Source organism: Lipophrys pholis, assembly GCF_963383615.2.
Source record: "Lipophrys pholis genome assembly, chromosome: 13".
Taxonomy (NCBI): domain Eukaryota; kingdom Metazoa; phylum Chordata; class Actinopteri; order Blenniiformes; family Blenniidae; genus Lipophrys; species Lipophrys pholis.
The window spans coordinates 4727187-4753146 of NC_137632.1; the positions used below are offsets into that span (position 1 = coordinate 4727187).

The 25960-nt window shown below is 43.2% G+C and overlaps 1 protein-coding gene across 1 annotated transcript in view; it reads right to left on the reverse strand.

Annotated features, from left to right (window-relative positions):
• The window catches only part of nck2a (NCK adaptor protein 2a), a 52000-nt gene extending 27558 nt beyond the window's left edge, over positions 1–24442 (reverse strand). Inside the window, exon 1 of the mRNA XM_080477972.1 lies at positions 24319–24442. The gene's annotated coding sequence lies outside the window, so the exon portion shown is untranslated. The remainder of the gene's footprint in view (positions 1–24318) is intronic.
• Between the last annotated feature and the right edge of the window lie 1518 nt (positions 24443–25960).

Here is a 25960-nt window from a genome sequence, read left to right on the forward strand (position 1 = left end):
AGCAGTTTGAGACCAGAGGCGAGAAACATTTCCACGCTGCACTGCCTTATTGGCTTGGAAACTTTACTCCCGAGTACGAGCTGCTTGCAAAATCAAATGGACAAACTGCCCCGAGCCAAAGAAGCCGTTCATTTCAGCTTTTCTCACACTCCATATAGTCGATATAATCAATTAGCAGTCCAAAGTTAATCCAACTGCGTCACGCAACAGCAAGAAGAAAAAATGGATATAAGCCTACGACTGTTAGTGGAACTGTGAAGGGCAGAAAGATGCTTCATTCTTCGCTTCATGAAAACACGACCGTGAGACAATTATAACTTTGCTCAAATATCAAAGTAAAACCACAGAAAAAAGAAGCAAAGTGGCCTTTTGTTTATCCATAGCTGGGCAAACCACATTTTATTGACACTGACTGTATCTATGAGAGGAGGGGAATAATATTTATCACAGGAATGTCTTGTTGTACAAGAATGAACCTGATTATCAATTAGGTGAAGGAACAGTGGTGGGAGCGCAACAACTGGTTCACACAGGAAACACAGCTGCTCTCTAACATTATTATCATAGTTTAAAAAGAAAGCGTACGGTCTGATCGAGTGTTCATGTAAACGAGACAATCTGGTCCCTCAGTGAGAAACAATCGGATTGCGTTGGCTGTGTTTTCCTCAATCCGATTGATGTCTGAGTATCCGTTTGGTTTTTTTCTACCCATTCAAGTTCCTGGATGATATTTGAATAACAGAAACAAGGGAAAAGCATAAATGAAACATCAGTATGGGGCGATTACATCACACAAACAGGATGTGACAACTTTCTGTCTAAATATAAAGCCCTGTGCTGATGTCTGTTTTTGAATAATGTCTGGCCATATACGCTTATCTTGGCAAATACACACAAGTATGTAGAAAATAAAGGCACAATAAATATTCCTGAGCTCCAATAGAAGTATATTTAACCATTGGTAGGAGTGTGATGATTCAACTGGACAGTCTGATTTAAGGAGTAGGCACTTCTTGATGTTAAACTGAGAATATCTGATGACCTTTTGCTGTTACCTACAGCTTCCTGTGCAGCAAACATTTAATCTGTGGTCAAATCCCAAGCAGCACTGCAAAAGACATCAACTCTGCTCTTTCCTCAAGAGTGTGGCTGAGTCTGAACTGCAGAGCAGAAACTTTGATGGACGAAGAAAGGGTCTAATTTCACTCTCTATGGGAGCGTAAACGCCAGACGCCCGGAATCTAGGACACATGCATCACACAAAATTTGACTTTCCAGACCACACTTTGGAGAAAGTTTTTGTTCTCTCAGCATGGGTTTTGAAATATCTGCCCTTGGGGCAAGCACACATACACACACACACACACAGACGTTGAAAAAATGTACCAGTGGGGGAAAAAAATTATTACAAGTTTCACTAAAAGACTCCTTAAGGCAACAAAAAGCAATTGTTCATTTTTAGGTGTAGAGGTAACTTGGGAGTTCTGCATCTTTCTACCCGTTTATCACAAGATTTACTTAATTTATAACTTACTGAAGCATCATGTAGAACAAGACAGGGCCACACTTTTGCTTTTATGCAACAAAGTGATGGAATCTTCCACTGAATATGTCCAGCTATATTGTTCTGTCAGCTGCTCTTCAACAATACTAATCTATTATTTCACGTGCCTCACAGTGGAGATGGGAACCCTTCACATTTGAAGCCATTTGGTACCGATACCCGGTACCTGGGAATCAGCATGTTTGTTCATGTGGTAATAAATGTTAACTTGTTTAATATTAAAATCTCCAAAAATCTAAATTTACACTTGTTTCATACGTTTAACATTTATATGTATATTTATGTTATATGTTGACAAATATATCAAACAACATCCAACTGCTTGTATTGTAACATCTCAGTTACAAAACCCTTAACTACAACTACGCAGTGTTTTTTCTTAATAATGCACAAATTTAAACCCAGCTCCAGTAACGCCTATTCCTTTCCTTTCCCCTCTGGAAACATTGTGTGATGAGGATCTATGGAGGGAAAATAAGTTTAAAACAAATGAGCAATCTCTTCAGCCTTGAAAAAAATCTTGTATCTTTGCATCACAAATATTGCAGCGAGCATAAACTGCATTGCATTTTGAAAAGTGGAGCCGTACATTTGAGCGCTTTCTATCAGCCATGCTTGCTCTGTTCACTGTCGCAGCTACCGACGGCATTACGCTCATGTACGTGCAATGCTGTGTTCAAGTCCGGCTCGGAAAACCGCCAACTCTTCCTCACAGTCAAAAGGATGTTTTCAAGTACCGTTTGATTTTATGTCAATCGGTACCCAGTAGTACCGAGGGAATCCGGTCAGTACCAATCCCTACCTCACAGGGAGTTTACTGCGACCGTGGATTGGAGTGAGTTCAGTTCACTCAGTCATGTGCAAGAAGCCAGTCTGAGATGATTGGTGCTGTGTGACAGGGCACCCCATCCTATGTGTGATCAAAAACAAAAAACTGCGCCTTTTCGCTGACAACAGCCCCAAAGCGCTTTACATCGCTCATCACATTCACCCATTCACACACACATTCACACAGGATGGCCATGCTGAGAACATATCTGTTATTTCAATGTCGCAGCAGTGAGTAATTTTGATGAAGCCGTTTCCATTCCATATTTGAAAAAAGTTCCCCTCTTCCTGTAGAGACGGTCAAAGATCTCAGCCTGAAAAGCACTATGTGACGGGTTTATAAAAGGTTTGCAGTTTTATAAAGACGTAACTAATTTTGTGGCCAACAAGGTCGACCATCCAGACACACAGTGACCCAATCGACAATCCACTTAATTTTGAAACTGCAAACTGTCGGTCGGTTGAGAGGAGATGAAATGAGTCCAGCAGATGTGGGAGAGAGCACAATCCTCTGAAACACTTCTTCCATCCTTTTTTTTTTCCTTGTGTAACATTAAACACTGTTGATTATATTCCAGCTTGAGCTTTACCTTCTCTTTGTACTCTCTGCTCCAGCAGTTTTCTTACAGCTCCTCCCTCAGTTGTGGATCTGAATTATTCCCTTTGATCGAACGCTACCTTGAAGCTCCCGAGAGAGGACAGACTGCTGTAGCATAAGCGTGGCAGAGAGACTGGTGCATCGCACGGGCAGATATAGATACACCATTAAAGTCAACTGACAGTGATTATTAAAATTCACAAACTGACATGTTGACTGAAACCAAACTCTGTTCCCAAGATCAACAATTAGAGAAACAGTCGTACAGCTGGAACTCCTGAGAGCAGTCATTTATTTCCTTCATTCTGTCTCTGATGCAGATTTTCCCCCTCGCATCTCCGCCGAGACCAGGAACTGCTCCTCAAAAAGATTAGCAGCCCATCCTCAGTCCCAGCTGTGAGTTTAACAAAGAGTGTGGGGAATTACACAGAAAAGAAAGCCTTAAACTCTCATTAATGTAGGATGGAAACAATTTACTTAAGAAATCAAGATTTAATTATTTTATTTTTTTATCTGTAAATGTTTTTTTTAGCATGTCAACATGATGACACACTGACAGTTATAATTTACTCCCATTTCAATAAACTTTTCCAGAGAGTATATTTCCTTGAGGACACATTTTATTTCTAGGCCATTGGAACCATGATAGTCATTTCCTTTAATGACTGCTATGTTCCATGACTAAAGGACAACAATCTATATTTATCTGAATTTTCCGAGTCACACGAGAACTCTCCTCAAGGAGCTTCCACAGAAAGACGTTACTGGTGTCCGGCTGCTCTTCTTGCCGATGTTTGTTTGTCTCTGTTACGTAAACTTTGGCTGAACATCAGAGCCACGGGGCGGCCAGAGCCGTTTGTTGAAACCAAGAGAGCAACACACAAAACCCCCCAGTGAATCTGAGCACCGTGTATGCATCGGCTCCCGAAAGACAATTTTCCACATGGGCCAGCTGAAGATCTTCATATCCTCCCACCGCTTCAGGATTTGTCTTTTTCAAAATGACTGGAGAGGACACTGACCGGGGAAATGTTAATCTGCCTGCAGAAAATTGTTATGAGAATGAGTTCATGAGATGGTCTCCTTCAGAGGAGCAGCTCTTTGCTGCTCATCTCTGCCTCTCTTCCAGGAACAATATTTTACAGTTGGTGACATTTGACTCATTTCAAATTTAACAAGCCTGAAACCTATAAACAGTTTTTGAGGGACCTTGCATGTATAATTTAGGGTAACCTAATAGCAGATATAACCTTCATTATTCATGTATAGCCAGGGTGTAATTTGCCCTGCAATATCAGCAGGGCAGATAAAGTCTAATAAAAGTTAGAACCATTTCACATCGAGAGAGAAACTAAGGCAAATGACTAAACCTAAGATGGGTTGCCTCAGCCAGACAGTAAACTTTAGTGGGATGATGTCAATGTCATGGGCTGCACTCGCATAGCGTGTTGTCACTGCTTCACCAGTCTCAAAGCAATTCATGCTGTTAATCACCCCCCCCCCACCCCCCCCACCCACACACACACACACACACACACAGACAGACACACACACACAACACACACACGCGGTGCATTGGGAGCAATTTATAGCTCAGTGTATTGCCCAAGGACACTTTCATGCAAACATATGGCAAGATAGAATCAAAGTACAAACTGTAGGATTTAAAGCACTCGACCAACATCGACTCCAACTGTTATATTTGGAAGAATACTTTTGAAGCATCGAGCTAAACTTTCATTACATTAAGTACACATTGTTAGTATATTTTTTTACTGAATCTTTGTGTTTTGGGAAAAACATTTTTAAACATGCACATGTATTTCTGGACACTACGTAGATGTAAGGAACCCGGACAATGGCGGCCAAAGCAACCTGAAAATGTTTAGAATATCACTGCCTAAGCACCTGAGTTTTCTTTTCTGAAAAGTTTCGTATTTACACTGCAATGCTTTGTAAACGTGTGTAGCTAGCATGCCAGGCCACTAGTGGGTGCTGTTTGTTGATGTAGTGAAACAAAAAGATGGGCACAGAGAACAATACACTATAAACATTACAAATGGCAAGTACACGGACATTCGTCTGGACAGACAACTCCGTTGGATTGTTATTCAAACTCTACCAGGTCCCAGGAGAAGATGGACTGGGAGTCATGACACTCTGCAGTCCGCCACTGTTGTTATTGTCCATTCTGCACATGTGTAGATGGACTATTTACTACGGCCGTGCTGCACATGCGCAGAATTTTCCAAAGTTGAGTTTTCCCTACACTGCTGCATAGCTGTTGCGTAAACGGACACACAAGACGCAATGAAAGTTTCCCGTTTTACCCAATTTGGATTGAGACAAAAATGGTATTCCATATAAAACTTGTACCAGATCAAACATCAGATCTGCTGTGGAAAACTTTGATGGAAGCATCAAAAACACACTCGGATACAACTCAATATTCACTCGACAGTTTTTAGTCTACCAACTCAGGTGACAAGTATTTGATGTTTTCGCTTGGAGGGTTTGCTCCTTACAGAAATCACTGCCAGATTCAGCTCCTGGTTTTTGTCCCAACTTGAAACATGATTTAAAATTTTTCTTTTTTCTTTTCAGACCTTAAATCTCGCCTCCAGTAATAAAAATTTTAAACTCTCAACACTGAAAATCCAACATCTGAATAAATTTAGAAAAAATGATTGTTCCTAACTCGAATGAAAACCTCCTGAAGGCAGAAGTTAAGAATGTGGCGTCTGATCGCTCACGCATCGATATGGGCTTCCTCCTGCTCAATGCATTGGCTGAGAATTTAAACAGTTTACATAGGTCTTCCACTATCGGAGTTCTCCAGCTCCTATTAGGGTTTTCTGCAGCGTAAGCCTTCATGGTTCCACATTTAAAGGCACACTTCAGTGATTGAGTGTGACCAGAGCAGACAATCTGTTAAGTATTTCTGCATCTCTGACATGCTGATATCACTCCTTCAACGTAAAACACAGGTGCTGTGCATTCAGCAAGCATCTGCCAGCTGCCCTCCGTGCAATACCTAAAGTCACGTTCAGACAAGTGCAGGAAAGGGTAAATAAATGCCCCGTGGCAAGTACGTACGATTGTGTACATGCGAGAGCAAGCAGAAGACACTCAATAGGCCAAACACTGTGTGCGTGCGCAGGACTGAATTCTCAGGAGAACCCCGTGGCATTTGGAGCTATATGTCTCATAAATAAAGCAGGATTTCCTTCTGTGTGTACGAGAGAGGGAGAGAGAAAGCGAAAAGGCACAAATGGATTACAGGAGTCCTATCATATTGCAGCATTTGGCAACTGAATCAACTTGCAGGCACGCAGCTGCGCATTTCAAGACAAACACACCAGGCCATGACAATTTTATAGCTTAAGATAGTCCAAATGAAATGATCTTGTGATTTCATGCAAAGAATGGCTTTAAAATATTAAACAACATTTGAAGCAGAAACATCGCAAATTAAGCTTGTAGTTTCTGAATTATTAATGTGCCCTTGAACAGATTTCATGAGCTCAGAATGATCAGCCATGATTAGTCAAACTGTGGGTCCAGACGGTTGGTGAGACTGACGGCGACTGAAGTTCAGAGAGGCCGTCATGTGCCTTCAACTTGTGGTTGAATCATTTGTACAAGCAGTTTTTTTTTTCTTCATGCATCATAACAAGCTGTAATGAGAGCCAGAAATTAACTTGGGAAAAGATGAAATAAAAATGACCTGAGTCTGTTTTAGCTACTGGACTGCGGCTGTAATCCTGACCTATTTCATACAAAACTTTAAATAGAAACCCTACAAATCTAATAAGACCTAATTATAATAGTGATGAATCAGGCATTAAATAACAAAATAATGTGTTACTTTATAATTCGCGCTGTCAAAAATAACGCGTTAATATTGAAATGTTTAATTCGTTAAAAAAATCTTTTACGGAATTAACGTAGTTTTGTTTACTTCTGGGTTGTTGTTTTTTTACACTCTCCTACCAGAGCAGCTGCATGTGCAGCGTCTATGGGTGTAGCACCTTGACTACAGAGCAGCACAAATCCAAGTGGAATAATATTAATGCAGAAAGTTTCACTTTCCCAACGGCTGATTGAGAAAGTGAAAGTCATTAGCTTTACTTTGAAAAGCTGAGTTTAACGACCACAGAAGTAATTCTGCAGCAAAGCAGCAGGTTGCCATGTTGGCTGACCAGAAGCCACCAAACTGCTGAAACTGGAGGAAATACTGGTAAAATATTAATTTCTCCTCTCTCTCTCTCTCTCTCTCTCTTTCCCTGGCTCTCCTGTATACTGTGTGTGTGTGTGTGTGTGTGTGTGTGTGTGTGTGTGTGTGTGTGTGTGTGTGTGTGTGTGTGTGTGTGTGTGTGTGTGTGTGTGTGTGTGTGTGTGTGTGTGTGTGTGTGTGTGTGTGTGTGTGTATTAGACTATATTATTGCCACTTTGTTCATGTAATAAGTTTACAACTTTGTTTCTAGAAATATTCAAATTCTCAAAGTGGTGGACCTGCACTCGATTGATCGATTAAATTGATTAATTTATGTTTTTATTATTTTGCTGATCTTGGAGAGAAACATTTTCATGCAAAGCTAAAAGGACGTTGTGAAAATAGTCTTGAATTTAAATATAGTCTCTGTGTGTTGAGTCAACATTAATTCCGTGGTTTTCCCTGAATAAATATCCATTACAAGCTTCAGTCTTCAGTAGAAAAACAATGCGATTAATCGCAATTAATTACAGAAAATTGTACAATTAATTAGTTAATTTATTTTAATTGATTGACAGCACTAATATATATATATATACACACACACACACATATACATACACACACACACAATCGTCCAGTCTAAAAAAATATTTAACTTTGAGATACTGTATTGCTGACTTTTGCAACTTATTCTATGTACATAGAATCTAACTATGGAAAAATGAATTCTTCTTAATTTAAATTTTTTTTTAAGCTGAGCCTGTAGTAGTATACTTCCAAAAAAAAAAAATAATAATTAAAAAATATAGATATATATATATCAGAAAGCAGGTAAATGCTCACTGCACACGACCAGATACGTAGCTTCTCTCCGGCTGGTTGCTACGTCACGTTTTGCTCGTTGTGCAATCCTGACAACAATGTTCAGATCTGACGTTGTTCAAGCTGCTGAGCCGGTGGCAGGTTTTCACTAGACCTGAATTCCATCCACATAATCCCTCCCATAATGCATGCCCCAGCAAACGTCTCGAGAAGCTCTTACTCTCTTTTTTTCTTTTTCCCCTTCACATGCGGTGGGTCTTTCCTCAATCACATGGATTTCTCAATAAGCTTTTGGGAGGATCACTAACAATCACAAATCTAAGTCTCTCTGCAAGCCTGAGTCACAAACTATCAATGATTCCCGCTCTCCGGGGATTGTCCCAACGATGGAAATACAATACAGGGCTTTAAATTGGGAAAATCTACAAAAGCAACCAATACGTGCCGGTGTGCCAAAGTGCTGAGGGTGTGCATTATTTGAGATCACACTGCAAGACAAGCTTGTTTGACTTCTAACTAGGTAGAATTACTAAAATCAGCATCTGAATAAAAAGTCCTAAAGCTGGCTAACGACCAGTTCCAATAACACAGATGTAAATTCAAAATAATTTACCTCATTCCAAGGACTCATTTACATGATGTTTCAAGAGAAAGATCATTGTTTTTGACTTTTATGTTTCCACAGCAAAAGAAAACGATGTTCATGAACATGTAAAAAGATGAAAATGATGTGGTTGGCATGCCAGGCCACGAGTCGGTCCCATTGTTTGTTTTTGTAATGAAAATAGTACCGTATATCTATTTCTTCATTTTCCCATTGCCAACATAAATCTCTTTCCTAAAGAGGGTGGATACGACTTCCTTATATCCCAGAGTGTCTTACATCGTTCTTTTCAAATGCTTCTTCAACGCAGTGAGATAATTATTCAACAGAATCTAAACCAGCTCATTGTACAACAAAAAACAACCTTTTTAGCATTTTCAAAATCAGTGTGACGGCTCAGTCCTCCCATGATTCATTCATATCCGATGAACTGCTGAGGATTGTTTGTTATACACTTTAAAGCTAAAAATCCTAGAAAACCTTCCTGCAGCTTATTACTGAGCTCACCATGTAGTACAGTGAGCTGGAAAATAAAACTTACTTTAAGTAGTATGAACGTTGAATTTTAAGATATTTGGCTTGAACAGTATTTGGCTGTAGTCATCTAAAGTGCAACACCTGAGGATACAGTTTAAAAAAAAAAAAAAATGAATGCGCAGCACTGAATTTCATTGCTGATTAAATATGTAACAGAGGCGCTGAATCAACGGGATGAGGTAGCTCACATTACTCCTAACAAGCTGCGTGCTCATTCACACGGGACGCTAAGAAATACAAGGCTGATTAACTTGAAATATTGAAAGATGAAAACCTAACTGACCCCAAGAGCTGATTAAAAAAAACTTTCTGATTGGCAGTGAACTTTCCGTAAACTTTTTACTTTCCGTCAAACATCAAACCTGAAAATATTTATATATTAGTGTATAAATTACTAACAAGCTGACAGTTTTAGTCATTAATTGCGAAGAATGTGTTTGTTTTTTTTGCAGAAATAGGACTGGATCCTAATAGCAGGTCGTAATATCTGCACATTGAGGTTGAATCGGGCGTCTGGAGCGTGAACATGCTACGAAGCAGCACAGTTCAATGCCAGCAGGTAAACACAACAGCTGGGAACCCATTTACCCACTGAGGTGGCACATATCTGTTCTCCCTTCCCCGAGTCGACGTTAGACTTAATGGTGTTCGACTAATTGGGAATAAACATGGGAGGAAGCTTTAATAGGATCACCTAAGGAGGATCAGATCATTTTTGCACAGTTAAATGGTTTGTTTCAACCAAAACTAACTGCAAACAAGATGGCAATGTTGTTGTGAGAATCAAGAAAACCGTTCTGGCTAAAACAAAATGTGAGCAGTGAGAAGGCTTCATCAAATTTGTAGAACGTAGAAGAGACGCGAATCTGATATTTCGGAGTGCCGATGGGTTTCAGAGCATCCAAAGGAATAGTGTGGGATTGTTAATGAGATGGATGTAACGTAGGCCGCGATGCTCTGAGGGGAACTCGGATCATTCTGTGGAATATAGATAAGTAAAGCCCTTGTGCTCGGCATGAGGCAACTCACTGCCTGTCTGCATCCTGCCGGTTTGTGCATCGGTTCAGCCAACGGGGGAAAACGTCCACTTAATTAAATCAATTAGAGCATGAAGGGTCTGTCGAAGCCTCGGCAGGAAACAACGGGACGGAACTAACTATTCACAAACAATCAAGCTTAAAGCTGGGTGTTTTCTTTTTTGGAAGAGACATAATTAATAAACAGAAAAAAAAAAGGCGATTGTGCCAGATGAGCGCCAGCATGTGCAGTTATATGTACGTGTAGCAGAACATTTGGAGGCATCGTCGCTTTGCTGTTTGTACATTTGCATAGGCAGGTGGATTTTAGATGGTGCCATCAGAAAAAACAAAAAATACAATAAGATTAGTTAAAGTGTAGGATTTGGGGTAAGACGAACCACTCCCATTCTTCATGTAAAGGGAGAACATTTAGTTTTACACACAAATGGGGCTTTATATCTGGAGTTGAATGTCTGATGGTAACAGAGCTGCTCAGTGCGTAGGGCGAGACAGGACTTCTGGAGTAAGGCTGCACAGCTCCGGGCTGCTTTGTTAACCATCTGATTCCAGTGAGCCGGCATGCCGGGGATGTGAATCTGGAGCGAGAGCCGGTTTTCTTTCTACTCTGACGGGCGGTTTGGCACCGAGGCTCTATTATACAAATGACCTCCTTAAAGCGGTATTGTTTTTAGATGTAGCAACGTAATTACCTGCCGAAAGTCACACCTTGATAACTATCATTGTGACACACAGGAAACCTTAAACGGAGTCATTTCCAATCCGGCGACACAATTATCATCCATGCAGACGCCTCATACTTCATCTTTAAAAGCGTGTGAGAACAGCACTATGTAAACATTCAATAAAGGGAGACTTTGTTGAAGCAGCACAAACCAGACTCTGGAATCTGCCATTGTTGTGTCGGAAACCAACCACAGTGCACACGTTCCAATACTTTACAAAGCTCGCACTCTGGCCGCGCAGGCGCCAACTGAGGTGATCTAAGCCATTACACTACGGATTTGTTTTCCGCTTGTGCCATTATCAGGGACCTACAGCTATGGCATGTAAACAAACGGCTAAAACCCGGCAGCAGTCGGCTGTTTTCACTTGAACACATTGTGTGAATCTCCATGTGCTTCTGTTGGAGGTCCAACACCTTGCATGGCAGCTGTTCCCGCGCGCGTGCGTGCGTGTGCGTTGCGAAACGCAACGATAACTGCACTGCTGAAATCTATTTAACCTTTAAGGTGTGGCATCAAGGTGACTTAGTTTCACAACACTCACAGACAACAGGCCAGCCTGATGTGAGCAATCCGATGACTTCCTCTCTTTGCAAATGTGTGGATTCCTCCGCATGTTTAAGAAAGCCAAGGATATGTGGCGTCACACATGGCGTCATGGCACAAAGTTAATCACAGTGATTGCCTGGTGGTTGCACCGCGCCACAAACCAGCAAAACTGCAGACGACCTTGTTATTTGACCAAATACACACTACATGTAATGATGACTGTGAGAAATAGACTCGACGCTTTCCAAAGGAAAGTGGGAACGAGAAACCAAATGACCACAAACAACTGATCAGTTCAGAACAGAAACTTAGAAAAGTTTTAGGAGATTCCCTCCAGATATTCCTGAGAACCATTAGTGACTGTGGAATCTGAAGGAAGAAGGAATCCAGACACATATTGCCTACAGCGTCCACGGTGTAGGGACGTATAAACACCTGCAGATACAAGGAATAGTTGTTGAGGAGTGAAAACTCTGAATCTGCACTGATCACTGCATATGAAGAAATAAATGTCTGGTGGCCATGAAAGTGATGAATTCTAACATTTTACAAGGATCTTAAAGTCAGTGAAGTGAACTGGATATGAATAAAAATGAAGACATGCTTGACCTGTGAGATGAAAAGAGATGGATAGTTCCTGATGTCGCAAACTCTCCACTTCTGGGCCTGAACTTCTGTCTAAACATTCAAATCTCCTGCTGAGAGGCCTTGAGTTTCACCCTCGCGCCGTCTCTCGCTTTAAGTACCAATTTTCTGCCATGTAACGTGAACCCCCCCCCCCCCCCCCCCCACACACACACACACACAATAAAGGAAAGTGTGGGGGAGCTGCTGCCCCTTGATTACTATTTAACGAGGACTTCTCAGGACGTTTTTTTTTTAATTTATGGTCGCGTTTCTCTGTGGAGTGAGGAGCGGCTGACTTTACAATCTGCAAGGTAATCTCCCTGGAGACTTTAGGTTTACAGCGCCGCCACTCCGAGAGCCTCCTCTTCTCTGCATCTCCCCATTCAAGAAGAAAACTGCCAACTTAAAGAGACAAAATGTCACCGCTGTACGCAGGGATGTGGAACTCTGCTTTGGTTTTTGTGATATTACCCTGCACTGCAACAGTGGGCTGCTTTCATCGGTGGGAAATCTCCATCCCTCCCCTGGCTGCGCTCAATGCCACCTCGGGCCGTACCATCTCGGAGAACACAGTGCAGAACTGTGACGCGGCTGAGATACTGGCCTACTGTACTTTTACCAGCTTTACTCACTCGCAGTGTCGCGCACCCCCCCCCCCGTCCCCGAGGGGGATTAGGCCCGGTGCCCAGTGGTGACACAAGGACACTGAAGCCAACACAGATCAGTCGTTGGGCATGAATCAGAAACTTAAGCCCGGCAGCAGGGGAGGGAGGTGATGATTGAGATGAAGGACGGGACAGTGAAGCGAAGGGGAATAAAAAAATAAAGGAACAAAAGAGGAACTCGGAGCAGATATCTGAAACTCAAGTACAGCTAAGAAGCACAAAGTAAAGTCATGTTGAAAGAAAGACGTTACACTCCTTTAGTGGAAGCTGGTGTCTGAAAACTCTGTTTTACCACAAAAAGTAAAGTTTGTACCCAGGATGTAACTCGTCTTCATAGAGAAGAAAGATTGAATCCAGCCGCTCTTTTACATCGAGGAGGAAAAAGCAGTCTTGATGATGGACGGTAACAAACTGCCCCAAACAGCAGCGGCGGTTCAGAAAAGCTGCGTTTTCCCTCATTGAAATTGAAGCGTTTTCAAAAAGTGGTCCTTCCATAGAGAAGAAAGATTGAATCTCAGAGCAACGTTGTCGAGTGAGCGGACGCCCGGAACATTAAAAACTTTTTCCGTTTTCACTTGAATACGTTGTCGTGTGAACGGGGCCTGATATCTAATCATGTCGGTTTTTGCAAATACTTCGTCTGATATGAACGTATTGGAAAATTAAACATTCCAAGAAAAAAATAAAGAAAATGCAGGATTTAAAATCATTTTACAGTCAAGTTCAATTCAGAGTCGAGCTCAGGAGACACGTCGAACAGACAAAATGACTTTCCAACATAAACACCAGCAAATCATTCATTTGCAGGTTTCCACTGCCTGTAATCTTAACAGTTGTAACTCTTCTTCCATCCTGGATGATATAGAGAGCATGTGAACAGGAATCAGAACGGAAACTGTTTAACAGTCATGCACTGCAGCGATGAAGGAAATTATTAAAACACTAGATTTATATTTGAAAACTTTGAAAAACAAACAGCACATATGTAAACAGATTGTATTACACACACACACACACACACACACACACACACACACACACACACACACACACACACACACACACACACACACACACACACACTTAATAACAGCACAAATCCTCTTCCTTTCCCCGGGTCATGGGGTCACAGAAAGGGGGTCCGTTGCCATACGTGCTCTGGACTGTGTATTTAATGGCTCCCATTCCCCAGATTAAAGACGATTAGACAGACAATGGGATGACCTTCATCTTGCCTCAAACACGACGCTCCTCACGAGCGTCGCTCCATCTCCCGACTGCCCATCTGTGGCTGCCCTTATTAACGCTCTCTTCCTCAGGAGCTCGGGGATTTCCTGGGAGAGACAAACATTGTGCTTTCCACAAGGCCGTGAGACCAATTTCAAAACTGATCTCTGTTCCCTGGATCTTCTCCCCTGCTGCAGCACGGGAGCTTCCTGAAGTAAACTCCCGTTATTCTGAGGTGTCTGCACAGAGATGAATAATCCAAAGGACCACAGAGGATGTACTATGAAAGAAAAACCCTCAAACTTGTACCGTAACGAGTACTGATACCTGTTTCTTACAGCATAAAAAGATACCCCCCCCCCCCCGTAATCATACATTATTTAACCACCAGTTACATTATTAGAGCATGAATTTTTAATTCCTACATTATCAAAGACAATTAAATTGATGAATATTTCATATCATTTTGTCTGCTTCTTGCAGGCTGGACTCCTGCTGTCTGCCATGAACAATCATAAATCATTTCAGAACACAAATGACAGCTCAACATAAAACAGCGGAAATAAAATAATAAGCAAAACTTTTATTTTATTTTCTTAACTGAATTTAAAATATTTAAATTCAAGCTAATTTAGTTCTGTTAACCTGTAGGTCGCTGTTGCCTAGCAACTATCCTTTTGTTTCACTCTTAATTTATCATCACAAATGTTTTCAAAATGTTCATAAAATGTTTAGTGTCTGGTGTTGTAATCCAGGTGAAAGCTGAATGGAGACGATGTGACACTGTGCAGAACATTTTCTAACTAAATGTACACAAAATTAAATACCTTTTTCTGAATAAATTGAAAAAATTTTCTGCAATTGATTTTGCCTTCATAATTAAGCTCTGAACTCATTTCATTTCATTTCATGTATTTTTATTTTGAACATCCAAATCAAAAATCCAAATCACAAATTCATAACAACCAAATATATTTCCCTAAACAAACGGAATAAGTTCACCAGTGTCCAGTATCTGTATCTGTCTGCCCCTGTCTCTGTCTGCCCCTCTCTCTGTGTGTCCCTGTGTCTCACATCATGTTCCCAGTCTCTGTGTCTGTCTACCCCTGTCTCTGTGTCTGTCTGCCCCTGTCTCTGTGTCTGTCTGCCCCAGTCTCTGTGTCTCTCTACCCCTGTCTCTGTCTGCCCCTGTCTCTGTCTGTCTGTCTGTCCCTGTCTCTGTCTGCCCCTCTCTCTGTGTGTCCCTGTGTGTTTCACATCATGTTTCCAGTCTGTCTACCCCTGTCTCTGTCTGCCCCTGTCTCTGCCTGCCCCTGTCTCTGTGTCTGTCTGCCCCTGTCTCTGTGTCTGTCTACCCCTGTGTGTCTCACGTCATGTTCCCAGTCTCTGTGTCTGTCTGCCCCTGTCTCTGTTTGTCTGCCCCTGTCTCTGTCTGCCCCTGTCTCTGTCTGTCTGTCTGTCTGTCTGCCCCTGTCTCTGTCTGCCCCTCTCTCTGTGTCCCTGTGTGTCTCACATCATGTTCCCAGTCTCTGTGTCTGTCTACCCCTGTCTCTGTGTCTGTCTGCCCCTCTCTCTGTGTGTCTCACATCATGTTCCCAGTCTCTGTGTCTGTCTACCCCTGTCTCTGTGTCTGTCTGCCCCTGTCTCTGTCTGCCCCTCTCTCTGTGTGTCCCTGTGTGTCTCACATCATGTTCCCAGTCTCTGTGTCTGTCTACCCGTCTCTGTGTCTGTCTGCCCCTGTCTCTGTCTGTCTGCCCCTGTCTCTGTGTCTGTCTACCCCTGTCTCTGTCTGTCTGTCTGCCCTTGTCTCTGTGTCTGTCTGCCCCTGTCTCTGTCTGCCCCTCTCTCTGTGTGTCCCTGTGTGTCTCACATCATGTTCCCAGTCTCTGTGTCTGTCTACCCCGGTCTCTGTGTCTGTCTGCCCCTGTCTCTGTCTGCCCCTCTCTCTGTGTGTCCCTGTGTGTCTCACATCATGTTCCCAGTCTGTGTCTGTCTACCCCTGTCTCTGTGTCTGTCTGCCCCTGTCTCTGTCTGCCCCTCTCTCTGTGTGTCCCTGTGTGTCTCACATCATGTTCCCAGTCTCTGTGTCTGTCTACCCCTGTCTCTGTGTCTGTCTGCCCGTCTCTGCCTGCCCCTGTCTCTGTGTCTGTCTGCCCCTGTCTCTGTGTCTGTCTACCCCTGTGTGTCTCACGTCATGTTCCCAGTCTCTGTGTCTGTCTGCCCCTGTCTCTGTGTCTGTCTACCCCTGTCTCTGTCTGTCTGTCTGCCCTTGTCTCTGTGTCTGTCTACCCCTGTCTCTGTCCGTCTGTCTGCCCTTGTCTCTGTGTCTGTCTACCCCTGTCTGTCTGTCTGCCCCTGTGTGTCTCACATCATGTTCACAGTCTCTGTGTCTGTCTACCCCTGTCTCTGTCTGTCTGCCCCTGTCTCTGTGTCTGTCTACCTCTGTCTCTGTCGATCTGCCCCTGTGTGTCTCACGTCATGGTTCCAATTGACCAATGGTCTTCTCCCTCTGTGTGGACCTGTCATTATGAGTTCCACCTGTGTCCTCCCTACCCCTGTCTATTTAAACCGTCTCCCTCTGTCGTCTGTGTCGGCTCGTCTTGTCGTCCTGTGTCCCCTGCGTTTCCTTGTGTTCCCTGGACTTTTCTACAATAAACCTAATTTTATGGAACTCTGTGAGTCTGTGCTTGGGTCCGTCCATTTAGTTATTTAACCAAAATTGTGGGGAAACCAGAGCACCTGGAGAAAGCCCACATGAATAACTTCTAATGGATTAATGGCTTCTGAAGAGTCGGTTCTGGATGTCGTTGCCACGGTAGGTAGTAGAAAGGACCGATCCCACAGCAACCTTCTCTTCGTTTGGTGACTTCATACTTACCTGGAACCATCCGTGCCAGAAACCCTCATATTTCTTTTTCACTTCCTTCTCTCTCACTTTCCTTGCCAGCCTCATCTGTTCCTCGTTCTGCTCTTCCGACTGTTTTGTTTCATGCCTTTTGAAGAGTCGCCTCCAGAAGCCTCGTTTCTTCATGTTCTTGGCCTGGAGTTCCTCCTCTAAGGCCTTGTTGGCCTCCTCTAGCCTGGTCTGCTCAGCCAGCAGGGTGTTACACTGACTGTGGAGGGACTCCTTTTCCTTCAGCGGGATCTCCTTTTCCTCCGACGTTTTCTCACTTTCCTCCAGCACAGTATTGTACTGACTGCGGAGGGACTTCTTTTCCTTCAGCAGGATCTCCTTTTCCACCAGCACAGTATAGTACTGACGGTGGAGGATGTCGCTTTCCTCCAATAGGGTCTTGTATTGACTGTGGAGGGACTCCTTTTCCTCCAGCACATTATTGTACTGACTATTGAGGGACTCCTTTTCCTCCAGCACAGTATTGTACTGACTATGGAGGGACATCTTTTCCTCCAGCACAGAATTGTACTGACTATGGAGGGACTCCTTTTCCTCTAGCACAGTATTGTACCGACTGTGGAGGGACTCATTTTCCTCCAACAGTGTCTTGTACTGACTGTGGAGGGACTCCTTTTCCTCCAGCACAGTATTGTACTGACTATGGAGGGACTCCTTTTCCTCTAGCACAGTATTGTACTGACTGTGGAGGGACTCATTTTCCTCCAACAGGGTCTTGTATTGACTGTGGAGGGACTCCTTTTCCTCCAGCACAGTATTGTACCTACTGTGGAGGAACTCATTTTCCTCTAGCACAGTATTGTACTGACTGTGGAGGGACTCATTTTCTTCCAACAGGGTCTTGTATTGAATGTTGAGAGACTCCTTTTCCTCCAGCACAGTATTGTACCTACTGTGGAGGGACTCATTTTCCTCCAGCACAGTATTGTACTGACTGCGGAGGGTCTCCTTTCCCTCCAGCGGGGACTCCTTTCCCTCCAGCAGGGTCTTGTATTGACTGTGGAGGGACTCCTTTTCCTCCAGCACAGTATTGTACTGACGATGGAGGGACTCCTTTTCCTCCAGTATAGTATTGTACTGACTGTGGAGGGTCTCCTTTCCCTGAAGCAGGGACTCCATCTTAGCCAGGAGCCTTTTTCTCTCCTCCTCCACCTGCTGGAGCCTCTCCTCCAGAGCTTGGACCTTCCCCGACCCCTTGTCCTCTCCTTCCTGGAGGTACTTCTTTGACTTTTTATCCAGCTCATCTAAGGTGGCTTGCAGCATTGCACAGAGACTCTTATTTTCCTTCTGGAGTTCAGCAATGCCTTTTTCACTTCCAGTGAGATGCACATTCAGATGGATCACATTTCCTTTGAAGTCATTGATTGTTTGCATTGACTGGCTGTCTGAGGAGGCCTGGAACATCTGGTTGTCTTCCTCCAACAGTCCACCAGTCGTCTGGAGATGCTCCAGTTTGGATTTCTCCAACAGTCCACCGGTCATCAGGAGATGCTCCAGTCTGGATTTTTTCCTGTCCAGCTCTTCTTCAATTTTCCGTAATTCCTGTCTTTTCAAAGGATTTTTCTGCTTGCATAATTCTTGACGTGCGTTCTCGAGTTCACCGATTTCGCCGCGCAGCACCATCATTTCACGAGCAGCTTTAGGCGTAGGAGCCATGGCAGCGTCCTGTTCAAAATCTTTACGGTTTCCGCCTCTCTGTGCCATTTCTCAAACCTTTTCAAAGTAAAATTAATAATGTGGTGGCTACTGTGCCAGCGAGTGCTATTTCTCAAACCTTTTTTCAAATAAAACGATTAATGTCATCGCTACTGTACCAGCTATTGCTATGTCCTACCAAGTCCGCAGTTCAAATGTTTGTGCTGATCCAACGTGGCGTGGCCTCTTATTTATAGACGTCACTTTTTGACATCACCCTTTCATCTTGAAGACATTACAATTTGACCTTGATGGCTTTGATTCCAAGATCAGTGTGGGTGTGACTTTGATATAATGATCAAAGTCACACCCAGTGACTTTGTTACTCAGTGTTTGTGTTGAGTGTATGTTTCAGAAACGGTCTATATTATCAATATCCTTTTCTTTGTTGAAGATACAGTGACTCAGGTCTTGTGTAGAGGTGGTGGACTGTGTACAGCTCTGGCATTCATAACATCTGTGCCTTGAAGAGGTTTGTTATAAAGAAAGCATGTATGCATGTTCTCTGATGCCCAGTTTGCGTTTAATAAATGAAAAATACTACTCAAGTATGTGTCATTTGTGTATTTGAATATGTGATGAAGCTGGCAAAGGTGCAGACACATTTTATTCACGTGCCTAGTTATTAATTCTTTGCTGAATTTCAGCATCACATCAGTAAGATAAGGACGGACAGCAGATCCAGACATAATGCTAAATTAAAGCTACAAGCAGCCAAAGAATTAGTATATCATGAAAATGTTCAATATTTTTTGTCACTCATTTCAGAAAGTCAGACCCATATACAATATAGGCTCATGACACACAGAGTGGAATATTTCAAGCCTTTATTTCTTGAAATGTTGATGATTATGGCTTACAGAGAGTGAAAACCCAAAATTCAGCCTCTCAGAAAATGAGAATATTCCATAAGATCAAGAAAAAAAGGAATATTTTAAACAAAAATGTAAGGCTTGTGAAAAGTATGTTCATTTCTCTGCACTCAATACTTGGTTGGCTCCTTTTGCATGAGTGACTGCGTCTTAGCGGCGTGGCCTGGAGGCCATCAACCTGTAGCACTGCTCAGGTGTAATGGAAGCCCAGGTAGCTTTGATAGCAGCCTTCAGGTCATCTGCATTGTTGGTCTGGTGTCTCACCGTCCTCTTGACAATAGCCAGAGATTGTCTCTGGGGTTCAGCTCAGGCCAGTCTGCTGGCCAATCCAGCACAGAAACACCAAGGTCATTGAAGAAGCTTCTGGTACCTTTGGCAGTGTGGGCAGGTGCCAAGTCCCGCTGGAAAATGAAATCAGCATCTCCATAAAGCTCGTCAGCAGAAGGAAGCATGAAGTGCTCTAAAGTTTCCTGCTGGATGCTGCGTTGATTGTGGACTTCAGAAAACCCAGTGGAGCGACAGCAGCAGAGGACATGGCAGCACAAATCATCACAGACTGAGGAAACTTCACACTGGACCTCAAGCAAGGTGGATTCTGAGCCTCTCCATCTTCCTCCACACTCTGGGACCTTGATCTCCAAATGAGATGCAAAATGTACTTTCATGTGAAAAAAGGACTTTGGAGCAACAGTCCAGTTCTTTTCCTCCACAGCCTAGGTAAGACTCTTCTGACCTGGTCTCTTGTTCAGGAGTGTCTTGACACCAGGAAGCCACGTTAGGATCCCATGTCTAGGATTGGTCTGTGCCTAGTGGCTCTTGATGCGCTGACTCCAGCCTCAGTCCGTCCTTGTGAAGCTCCCCCAAATTCTTCAACGCATTTTTCTTGACAATCCTCTTCAGGCTGCGCTCCTCCCTTTTGCTGGTGCACCTTTTCCTCCAACACTTTTTCCTTCCACTCAACTTTCTCTGAACATGCTTGGATCCAGCGCTCTGTGAACAAGCAGCTTCTTTAGCAAGGACCTTTTGTGGCTGACCCTCCTTGTGGAGGGTGTCGATTAGGACTGCCACTAACGATTATTTTGATAGTCAACTAATGACCGATAATTTTTTTCGATTAGTCGACTAATCGGATCATACATAAATTGAATGTAAAACATACAGCTTATCACACCAGCATGAAGCCGCTCTTCTATAACCATCATTAGTTTTCAGCTTGAAGTGTTTAAGGTTTATGCTAACTAAAAATAAAGACAATTAGGATGATAGTTCATTAAACCTTTAATGGAATATGCTTGTAGCAACAAACACTTGTGCAAACAGCTGAGTAAAATAAGGAAAGGGCACTTGTCTAAACAACACAAAAATAAATACTTCAGGTTTATTTTTTAGGTTTTTTCTTACCTTAATTTGCCTTTGGCATCCAACAGCAGCAATGAGGGAGGCACCTGGAACTAAGGAGTTATTAAAGTTTTGGTCTCGCTGACTCAAAGAGAACACGAGTGCATTTAGTACTCACAACTGTTAACGTTTACAGCTATATGAGTAAGTAGTTAGCTGCTAATATTAGCGTAAACAGAGAGCTAACTAACCAGTCAGTTAGCTCACCGAGACGATGGTCCCTCTTCATCGTTGTCACGAGCCACAACGTACTTCCTTTTTCTTTTCAGGTGCTCGTTTTCAGGTGCTCATTTACTCCTGAATCCTGCTTTTGAGCGTCTTTTGAAAGAAGGGGAGTTTTATATGTTTAACAGTCATTTTCCAGCAGCGTCTGCTCAAAACAACAGAGTAAAACAACAAAGCGTTGGCATCATGCGACATCTAATCACTTGCGGTCTGCGAGGACGTTTGAGGCCCATTAAGCACACGAGAGCAAGACGAGCAGAGTAATTAGTCTCTTGTCATAACGACGCAATCAAACAGAGAAAGAGGACTCAAAAGTATAATCTCATCTGTGAAAATGCAGAATGAATACAGGAGACTGAGGACTCCATTCAGTGTGAAAAGACGAACTGAATTTATCAACATCCATGAAAATCAGGATGAGTTGAACTATTGTTAATAACATGATATAAGGGTTTAGACTGGAATAAAGCAGCAGAAAGCCAAACCAACATGCAGCCTTAAAAAGGTGCATTAACACCTGGAGGTACTTCATGGAAATAAAGGCGTCATTTAGACCCTTTTGTGTGCAGAATTAAATCAAGTCATTTATGATTAGCTGGGTGTGTCTACAAAGAACTGGTCTTTAACACTGGCCAATCGTCAAATGGAAACTTCCTGCAGATTAAATGTGAAAATCTTTGACTTTCTCAATTCATGGTAGCTGTTGAATGAACTCGTCTTTCAGTCTGACACATTCACTGTAAAGTAAGTCACCGTGAAAACCTCCTTTTATCACTGAATTTGAGGGACAAACTTTTTTTTTAATCTTTCATATGAATTCAACTTCAGTATCTGTTTTTCCAGGAAACATCTTTCCCTTACAAACTCCTGAAATCGGAACGCTTCCGCAAACAGCAAGACGTCCGGCCGTCTGAGGCGAGGGATCGGGTCGCGGGAGAATCCTTCATAAAAGCGGCGGTCGCGGCTGAAATCGGTCGGGGTTCGTGAGCGGATCTCTGACGGCCAAGGTTTCGGTCGTAAGAACGCGACCACCATCGGACCGTGTCTCACAGCGGAAGCTGCGATCGCGTTGGCTTAAACAACCAATAGAAACGCAGCACGACATGACGTAGTTATGTCATGCAACACCGGAAGACTCATGGAAAATGTTACTACATGCTTACAAGTACTTCGAGCAAAATTGGCTTCGCCTCTCTTTCCGAGTCACGACCGCCACCATGCTCTGATTTTTCTCCAAACATAAGAATATCGCAATGGCGAGAGCTCTGTCCATGTTAAGCGCCTTGATTTTTTACTGAATGGTTTACCGAATGGACGTTTTATTGTTGCGTTTTATTGAATTTGATTATTTAGATTCGTCTCGTACAGTCGTGAACACTTTGACGACCCCGACAGTAGAAAATGGTTTGCGGGAGCCTTTAGTCTGACTTCTCCAATGTTTGGATGTGAAAGTCTAACAAAATCATCTATTTTCTTCACTAGGATGTTTTGCTTTTTAGAACTTCGGCTGTGGGAAAACTACCAGAACTAATCAGCTTGTGCTAAGTTTCGTCGTCGTCATCTTCTTTCAGCCATGAAAGAGAGTCATCCTGCTCAATACGTTTCAAGGAAGCTTTGGATGAGTCAAAGTTTCACACCCAGGAGGCATAAAGAAATACAATAACCACACTAGTTAATGTTTCATGGCTTGATTTACATCCTACTGACCCTTGCCACGCCAGACCAGACAGTAAAACCTTCAACTGAAACTCCACGACATCATTTACTCAGATTGTGTTGGATGATATATTGAGAATAAAGAACAGCAGAACCATAAAACCTTTATGGGAAAAACTTAACGCCATAAAATTATGCTTACTATCAATCGTGGACTGAAAAGGACAAATGGACTTCTGTGCAGTTCAAGAGTTTTCACAGCTCGATTAGCCTCATGAAGTCTCTGCCATGCAAGGTGCATCTTTATCCAACCATGCGATTGGAAGGGGAAGCGCTCTAGAAGCTGTGTTCACTGAGAGAAGCTGGAATCACACACACTTCTTTAGTTTTGTTTAAAAAATGACTTCACCATCTGAACCGTAACTGCTCATCAGAAGGTAGAGAAGTGAACGTTTCCTCTTAAATACACAGCAGAAGAACCAAAGCTTGAATTTCCACCGTCGCCCAGCAGACTAAATGCTGCGTGTGCAGCGCGGCCTGTGTCGTTCAGTCACTCGAAACCTTTCCAGTTTCAGTCGGCCTTCTGAAATGCAGAAAACGTCAAACACTTTGAGCCGCACTTTGCCCTCACGCGTGACGTAATCAAGAGGAAGTTTCTGAAATACAGGCTTTGGCCGTCCATTACTGCCCTTGCCTTTCACATACCTGTCATAGCTGTGTCCAACACAGGAGTCTTATCATGGAGCCTCTCGGCAGAGGGTGTGTCTGCAGAGAGTAGGTGTGCCATGACAGTACCTGCAACCACAACCGCTGCCTGGCCAATCATCATTTAAAGTAAAAGCAGCTATTGCATAAACAATGAATGTGCAACTCCTCCAAACGGGGAGGAAGAAAATAGACCTTAGTGTCTATTATGTGTGGGATTCACGGTGCAGTTACCGTGAAAAGCCACTAGACAGACACACTGACAAGCTCTGCATGGCACCGGTCTGTGCTGTTTTGGTAAATGTGGCTGATCGTTGAAGCTCCAGGGTTTATTTCTTCTAAAACAGCAACTCCGACACCAGCAGCAGACACTATAGTGAGGAGGGGGGAAATGAGAGGCGGTGTGTTTGAATAGATTAAAGAAGAAAGATGCAGGGATTCAGTGGAACGAGCCAGATGTCTGGACAGGAGATGTGAGAGGACCTGCTGAGCTCACGGGCCTTTAACAAGTGAAGCCGCACAGGAACGGGGGAAAAATGGAAAAGTGGATCTATTGAAACATTTAGTTTCAGACGTGAGCTGCGTGACAGCAGCGACAGAAAAGTGCAGAATTTGATGGTGAGCGAAATAAAGGCGACAGCGTCCAGTTGAAGCACATCTGAGTGGACAAAGAGCGCGAGTCAAACCTCCAAAGTCTCACCAAGAAAGCGCCTGTTTCTTTTTTTTTTGTTGTTTAAATCTTCACAAGTGTCCTAATAAAGTCCCGACAAGAGGAAACGGGAGAGGAGTGGAGTGAGCAGGAGCGGACAAAGTGGCCAGCACCAACTCACACAGTTGATTCGGGGTCTTACCTTAGTGTTGACTCCAGAGAGAATGGGCGAACGGCGACACGCGCAACGAGACAAACAATAAGTAACCGAGCCGCGCGAGCGGAAAAAAACAACAACAACACTAACACACGGCCTCTACGCCCACGTACTCCAGGGTTTAACTCTTTCTCTCTGTTTTCTTTTCTTGGAGAACATGGACCGGGCACGCACGGCCGCGACCTGCCCTCGCTTGTTGTTCCGTCGCAGGCTGACTGGAGGCAGGAGTCATCCTCCACCTCGAGCCCTGCCGTCAAGCTGCGGAGCGCGCGAAGCCGCAGCTTCCGCTCCAAATTTCACAATAAAGCAGGAGACCCACGGAAAGCACGAACCCCGCACAGCTTGGATTTTTTTATAGGCACTATTCTAGGGTGGCCCAAAAGGGCCAACAACACAACACACCAACAAAAGCCACAACACAACAACAAAAGTGGCAACACAACAACAAAAGCTGCAACAAAAAAACAAAAGCGCAACAACAAAAACAAAAGCCACAACACAACAACAAAGAGTCGCAACACAACAAAAGTTCTTTAAAGCTCTCTGACTGCTGCATCCTTCCGTTGTGGCATTTTGTTGTGTTGTGGCTTTTGTTGTTGTGTTGCGACTCTTTGTTGTTGTGTTGCGACTCTTTGTTGTTTTGTTGTGGCTTTTGTTTTTGTTGTTGCGCTTTTGTTTTTTTGTTGCAGCTTTTGTTGTTGTGTTGTGGCTTTTGTTGTTGTGTTGCGACTCTTTGTTGTTGTGTTGTTGGCCCTTCTGTATGGTGGCCCTTCCTTGAGGCAAAATTCTTTAATTATCTGTTGTCCAAACAGGATCCCCAAGATTTCATGTTGGTATGTGGTTTACGTGACTAATCTCTATTAACTTTTTGGTTTGTTTTTCTGCTTGTTATTCCTTGTTTGTTCTTTCATTCTTTGTTGCCTTTCTTTCCATTACAGAAAAATATAAATGTTCACTGATGGAGAGGATTTTATAGAAGCCCATTAGGCTTCATATTCTTCTCCTGCACAGTTTGTGTTGCATATTATAATAATCCATCCATCCATCCATTTTCTCCCGCTTATCCGTTTCCGGGTCGCGGGGGTGTCAGTCTGAGCACCGTCACCCAGATCATATTGCACCGATTAAGAACCTTTCCTGCAGGTGGAGAGCTCACGAGAAGGTGACGCCCGGCGTGGGACATGAACCCTCTACCTGGAGATTGTGAGTCTCATGCTCTACCTACTGAGATAGCTGAGGGGTGTTGTAATAAATAAATAAATTAATTAATTAATTAAAAATACATACATACATACATACACAAAAAGTAAAACAAAAAAGTCAGGCCTATTGTTTAATGAAACGCCTTACCAAGTAATAGTGTTTTAAGTCCTGATTTAAAAGAAGTGAGTGTGTCAACAGGACGTTTGTTTCACATGTCAGGAGCAAAGCAACTAAAAGCTGCTTCACCTGATTTCTTTGGATTGTGACTCTCAGTAAACCTCCTCCTGAATAGCTCAGGGGTCTGGATGGTTCTTATTCTACAAATCAATCTGAGAAGGATTTAGGCCAGACACAATTCAAAGCTTTATATTCAGAAGGAAGATTTTGAAGTGGATCCTTTGACACATAGGCGGCCAGTGCAGAA